Source organism: Aquila chrysaetos, chromosome 24, assembly GCF_900496995.4.
Source record: "Aquila chrysaetos chrysaetos chromosome 24, bAquChr1.4, whole genome shotgun sequence".
Lineage (NCBI taxonomy): Eukaryota > Metazoa > Chordata > Aves > Accipitriformes > Accipitridae > Aquila > Aquila chrysaetos.
In genome coordinates this window covers 7,700,906-7,707,859 of record NC_044027.1, presented here as the reverse complement: position 1 = coordinate 7,707,859, position 6,954 = coordinate 7,700,906, and positions in this window count along the sequence as shown.

The window sequence follows — 6,954 nt, the reverse complement described above, 5'->3', positions numbered from 1 at the left end:
GAATATGTTAATTATTTCCAGGAAAAAGCATGAATATGTGTATCCATTTTGTATATAATCTCAACTGTTGAAAGAATTGGTATGCATGATAGGCAGAACAATCCCCCGTGCATCCAGCGCTGCCATAAAGAATGCCTGCTTTCTAAAACTCCAAAATTGAGTCTTAGAGAGTTTCTTTGACCAGGTTTTCTGTATCAATATCCCTTTAGTCAGTTGGGGTCTGAAGTGCCGACTTACGGCAACATTGGTATTTCTCCATTGGCAGCTTGTGCCTGTTCTCTCTTGGCCTTTCACTCTGACCTTCTGAGAAGAGTCTGGCTCCATCTTCTCTGCCACCGTGCTTCAGGGTTTCAAAATCTGCTATTGGATTGTCTCTTTGACGTCCCTTCTCTAGGCTAACTAAGCCCAGTTCCTACAGCCGCTTCACAAACGTTTGGGCTCCCATCACGACCCAGGCTAGACAGACCAGGGAAGGGTCATGGTGAATTCAGAATTCCCTCGGGCTAAATTAAAGGGAAAGGATCAGTTAAACCTTTCACACCAAAGGATCAGTTAAACCTTTTATTCATGGCAGAAGCCAACTGAACTTGGAAGGTGGGAACAGCAGGTGGTGGGATTTCTCTCAACAGGAATTGCCATGGAAGTATCTCAGTGAACCGTGTAATCCGCAGTAACCATATACATCAATTCAGGGAAGAAGGTGAGCCCTCCCGTTGGGTCATGAGGGTAAGAGCAGATGCCCTTGCTTTCTAGACTCCTTCTCAGAGAGGAGCCTGGGGGCGGCTGGATCCGCTCTTAGTCCCAGACTTGGTCAATGGTTTTATGATTTAAAGGGGTGAGGTGTGGGGATCGTGAAAGAGGAGAGAGAGAGCAAGACAGAGAGAGGAAAAAAAGGAAGAGAAAAGAGAAAGATTTCACGCATCCTGGGTCCAGCTGTTGGTTCAGCCAGCCAAGGAGTCCAGTTCCAATGGACACGTGAGTAGGGCTTCAGTTTGTGTTCTTTTATCATCCTTGCCCCTCCTTTGGGTGGGCACTCGAACTCATTAGGTTAATTAGGTGTAACCTTCAGGAAATGGGTCAGTAGGCCTGGGGGTCGTTTGGGGAGTAACTTCTTCCCTGCAGACGTGACCGTTGTTTTGATATGTCGCCATGCTTAGTGAGCTGCCCTGCTCAGCACATCAGAACAGCACATCAGAACAGAGAGCTGTGCACCCTCCCTCCGGCATGCCCTCCCCCTCCTGTTGCTGATCGGTGCTGATCAGCTTCTTTTCACCTGTGATTTCTTGCTAGGCAGAGTTCCTTGTTATGTAGAGTTCATCGTTAGGCAGCACTTGCCCCATCACAATGTTTGAGACATTAACTCTTTCAGTCTCTCACAGCTCCATTTCTCTGACCATTGTGGACACATGCTGTTGGACTCTCTAGAGTTTGTTGGCATCTTGCTTTCCCTGGGTGGCTAGCATGGGTTATAGTACCCAGATGCAGCAACACAGGTCTCAGGTAGAACAGAACCATCACTTCCCTCAGTCAGCTGGCTACCCTCTCATTAGTGAAGCCCACACTGAAGTTCATTACTACAAGTGCACATGCTAATTTATGTTCAACTTCTTGTTCACCAGGATCTCCAGTGATGTGCAGAAACAGACTCCACAATCAGTGAGATTGTAAAGTAGGTATGTTTATTCAGCGCTGGGCAGCACGGGGGGGGGGGGGGGGGGGGTAGTCCCACCAAAGTCGTGCGCGCCTGACTCAGCAGTTCGCTTCAAATTTATACAGTCAAGTGTTACATATACATAGAGTTTCGCAATATGCCTATACATAGGCATGATCTATCCCCGCTTCATATTAAAATTAGTTCCAAAAAGTCAAAAGGCCGGTCTTGGCTGGTTCTTGGGGTGGACTGCTGCTTCTTATCAGGGACTATCTCCTGCCCCAGCCAGCCTCAACAATGCAAACGTTAAGCACCACTTCTCATCCTCTTGGGCTATGTCTACCTCTATTGAAATTTCTTTAACTTCATTATAAGCTAGATATTTATTAAACAGTTCTTATCTACATCCATATATCTACTATATCTAATAAAGTTCCTTTGGCTCCCCGTTTCAGACACCCCTTTTCTAGAAAATAGTAAATTCTTTTACTATATCCAACTCTAGTACTTCTAATATATAGTTTCCCTATCTAGCATTCTCTCAAAATATTTGTTGGACTCGAGTTTTCGTCGCAACTGATTTTTTTTCCATTCGCTGTAAGAATCCCCTGTGCTTTGGAAACACCATAAGCTGCATCTAATTGTTGTACAAAGGATTATGAGCAGAAAAATGATTACTATTGCTGTCACAAACAGTTGTTTTGGCCATGTTAAATTTGGCAACCAGGAAGTTAGTTTTTCCCATACCTCAGAAAATCCCCATGATGTGTCATCCATAGTGATAAGATGTAACTCCTTAGAAATTTCCCAAATCTTTTCAATATCTGTCTCTACTTGCTGTTTTTCATTTAAATAAGCACAACAGCTTTGATTTATAAGTATGCACACACCCCCTTCCTTTGCGGTTAACATATCTAATGCAAGGCGATTTTATATTGTTATCTTTGCCTAGAGCGTCAGCAGTAGAATTGGCTAAAGTCTCGACCACCGCTGATACATTGATTATTGTTTTTTCCAATTCAGATACTCCAAGCATTGGGAAAAGTCATCGTACCACACTGTGGAATGTGGTGCCTCATTCTATAAGAGGGTTAGAGGTTCTTTTAGTCCTCATGTGGTGCCATGGGGATCGGAATATTCCCTGTAATTTTCCTAAGATAGGGAGTGTTTGAGGGATTATTATTCCCCTGTGCATTCTCCCCACCAATCGATAGGTAAGCTCTTATGTGCCTCCCCGTTTGCACAAAGGTACCAACGTCCGTCAGGGAGATTACAATTGGATGGCTCCCGAGGAGGAGGAAGGTAACAACTCCCTGTTAGATTTCTCCATCCTGTATTAGCTATCCCTGTAGAGTGTGATTCATTACATCGAAAGCAAGATCCATTCAGTGTCCCAAGAAAACTAGAAGTGTTGGCATAATGGGGGCGCATCATTACGGGGTCTCCCCCTCTGCCTCTTTCCATGTCTTTTAATCTCCAAGACCAATTGTATCGATCATTATTATGTGGGTCTCTGCTATCCAGATCAAGTTTATACTTCACTATAGTTCTGGAACCATTTCCATATAAACAAGTATAGTTGGCAGTTCTATTCAATAGTGTTTTAGTGCTGTTTGTTCTGAGGGGGACACCAATAAACGGGAAGGTTTCTCCTTGTTTGGGTATTAAGGTACACATCCAACAGCTTGATACATTAATATCCTTTGCTAGCTCCTGGTTATATCTGACAAACAGGTTTTCATCCCACGCCTTACACAGAGTCCCCACAACTCCCCATATTACCTTGTAAAAACTAAATGTCCATTGGGTTTTGTGGTGACTTTCCATGGAGTTTTGAGTGTCTTTTTCACTCTGGTGTGATGAATCCAAGCATTCTGTTCCTTGATTCTGATTGCAGTAAAGGAGGTGAGTAGTACTTGGAATGGTCCTTCCCACTGTGGCTCCAGGGTTTTTTCTATAAGAGACTTTACATATACATAATCCCCAGGTTGTATATTATGTATAGGTCCATCCAAACCTCTCCCTCGAGTCCCAGCTACATGCTTCCTGATTTTATTGAGCTGCTTACTCAGTGCTACCATGTAAGAGGTCATAATTTTGTCCCCAGCTTGCACAGACACCCCTTTCTGTATTTCATAGGGTCGTCCATACAACATTTCAAAGGGGCTCAGTCCTTGCCTCGCCCTAGGTCTTGTTTGTATACGCAAGAGGGCTAAAGGGAGAGACTGAGGCCATGTCAGATTTGCTTCTTGTCTCAATTTCACAATTTGCTGTTTGATTAAGTGGTTCATTTTTTCCACCTGACCACTCGACTGGGGGCAATATGGAGTATGAAGCTGCCAATCTATACCCAAATGGCAGCTAATTTGTTGTACTATTTTTGAGACAAAATGTGGTCCTCTGTCAGAGGACCTGGTTGCTGGAACCCCAAAGCGTGGTATTATCTCTTGCACTAATATTTTAGTTACCTCCCGAGCTTTAGCTGTTCTTGTTGGGAATGCTTCTGGCCAACCTGAAAAGGTATCAGTTAACACTAGTAAATATCGATACCCCCATTTTCTTGGAAGTTCTGTGAAATCAATTTGCCATTGCTGTCCAGACCCATTGCCTTTCCCAATCTGACCCATTTCTAGTTTGGGGGTATTCTTAGGATTACTCTGAAGGCAAAGATCGCATTGTTGAGCCACCTGTCTCACCGTGGTATATAAATTTCTAGCCACAATTTCTCTTATCAAATGTTTATACAGAGCCTCTGTCCCCCAATGTCTTTTCCTATGCTCCTCCCGTATCAAATGCCACAGTAAGCAAGAGGGAATGATTAGTTTTCCCTGTGGGGTATGAGCCCACCCCTCTTCATTATATGACCCTTCTAAATCTGTAATCAGCTTTTGATCTTCCCTGGTATATTCTGGCTTACCTTCTAGGGAGATTTGTCTATCAGGAATTAAAGCTCCTTCTATTTTTACCTTTGTTTTGGCCACTTGTTTTGTCTCTCTGTCCACCAGTTCATTCCCTTTTTCCAAATCTGAGCTCACTTTCTGGTGTGCCTTAATATGCATAATTGCCACTTTCTCAGGGAGCTGGACAGCTTCCACTAACTTCAGAATTTCTTCTGCGTGTTTGATATTTTTCCCCTGGGAGTTCAATAGTCCTCTCTCCTTCCAAATTGCTCCATGTGCGTGTACAACTCCAAAGGCATACTTTGAGTCTGTATAAATGTTCACAACTTTGCCCTGGGCCAATTCCAGGGTGCGGGTTAGAGCAATTATTTCTGCCTTCTGTGCGGAGGTGTTCATGGGCAAAGCCCCTGATTCTATTACCTCTTGGCTGGTGGTGATGGCGTATCCCGCGTATCGATTACCATGTAGGACGTAACTGCTTCCGTCTGTGAACCAAGTTTCCCCGTTTTCCATGGGGCTGTCTTTCAGGTCTGGGCGGCTTGCGTATGTTGCTTCGATGGTTTCTAAACAGTCATGATGTACCGGTTCTCCTGTGTTCCCGCTGAGAAAACAAGCTGGGTTGACAATGTTAGTGACTACAATCTCCACATCATCCTGCTCTACCAATACAGCTTGATATCTCAGGAATCTTTGTGGAGAGAGCCAATGTCCACCCTTTGTTTCCAGTACTGCTGATACTGTATGAGACACCAAAACAGTCATTTTCTGGCCCAGAGTAAACTTTCGGGCTTCCTGTATGTTCAGTATTATAGCTGCAACCTCCTGCAGGCATCCAGGCCAACCTTTTGCAGTTGTGTCTAACTGCTTAGAGAGGTAGGCAACTGCCCGTCGATATGGGCCCAGGTTTTGTGCTAATATTCCCAGGGCAATGCCCTGCTTCTTGTGGGAGTAAAGAAGAAACGGCTTACTCACATCTGGGAGTCCTAAGGCCGGGGCTGACATCAAAGCCTTTTTCAGAAGCTCAAAGGCTCGTTCGGTCTCCTTGTTCCACTCAAGGTGTTTCTGCTTAGTGGCTGTCAGCGCATACAGTGGTTTAACAAGCAATCCATAATTATAGATCCACAATCGGCACCACCCCGTCATTCCCAGAAAAGTCCGTAACTCTTTCACTGTCTGAGGTCTCTGAGTTTGGCATATTGTCTCTTTACGGGCCTGTCCCAAAGTTCTTTGTCTCGCACTAATTTCATAGCCCAAATAATTCCCATTGCGTTGCATTACCTGTGCCGCCTTCTTGGATACCCAGTACCCTTGAAGTCCCAGGAAATTCAGCAGACTCACTGTCCATATTATACAATCTTTCTCTGTCTTGGTGGCGATCAGGATATCATCCACATACTGCAACAGCTTTCCCTCCTCTGACAGGGTTTCCCAGGATTCTGTCTTTCGCAAGCTGATTGCCGAAAATGGTAGGACTATTCTTAAATCCTTGTGGCAACACCGTCCAAGTGAGCTGGGTCTTTCGACCACTCTTGGGGTTTTCCCATTCAAATGCAAATAATTTTTGGCTGGTCTCGTGGACAGGGAGGCAAAAGAAAGCATCCTTCAAATCTAAAACAATAAACCAAGTCAATTCAGGTGTTAATACAGTCAACAGGGCATATGGGTTCGCCACTACCGGGTAAAGATCTTCAGTTATCTTATTCAGTGCCCATAAGTCTTGGACCACCCGATATGACCCATCGGGCTTCCAAACAGGTAATATAGGGGTATTGAATTCAGACTCACACTCTTTTAGTAATCCCAACTGCAAAAAATTTTCTGTCACCGGCCGGATTCCTTCTCTGTCTTCCTTCTTTAGGGGATATTGTTTAATTCTTACCGGCTTTCGGTCTTCCTTGATCCTAACTTCAACAGGTGGAGCACTTTTCGCTCTTCGAGGTGCATTGATAGCCCATACCCCTGGGTACACTTGGTTTAAGATGTCTTCGTTAATGCTTCCTTCTAGGGGGAGACTGGTTAAGGTTAGGCTCAATATTTGAATATATTGCTGATCTTTTACCTCCAGAGTAATTTCTCCCTTTTTGAATACAATTTTTGCTCCCAATTTTTCCAACAAGTCCCTTCCCAAAAGTGCCTTTGGGGAGTTGGGCATATATAAAAATTTATGAATGCCCCACTGTTTTCCTAATTTATATTCTAAAGGTTTACAAAAATATGCCTTTTCACTTTGGCCAGTCGCTCCTTTCACCATGACATAATCATCTCCCAGGGGCATCAAAGCTTGGTTCAGAACCGAGTATGTTGCCCCCGTATCTACCAAAAATTCTACCTCATGTTGTGTTTTCCCTAGCTTAATTATAACCAGTGGATCCGCTAGGGTAGATTCCCCAGGTTCCCGTCAAT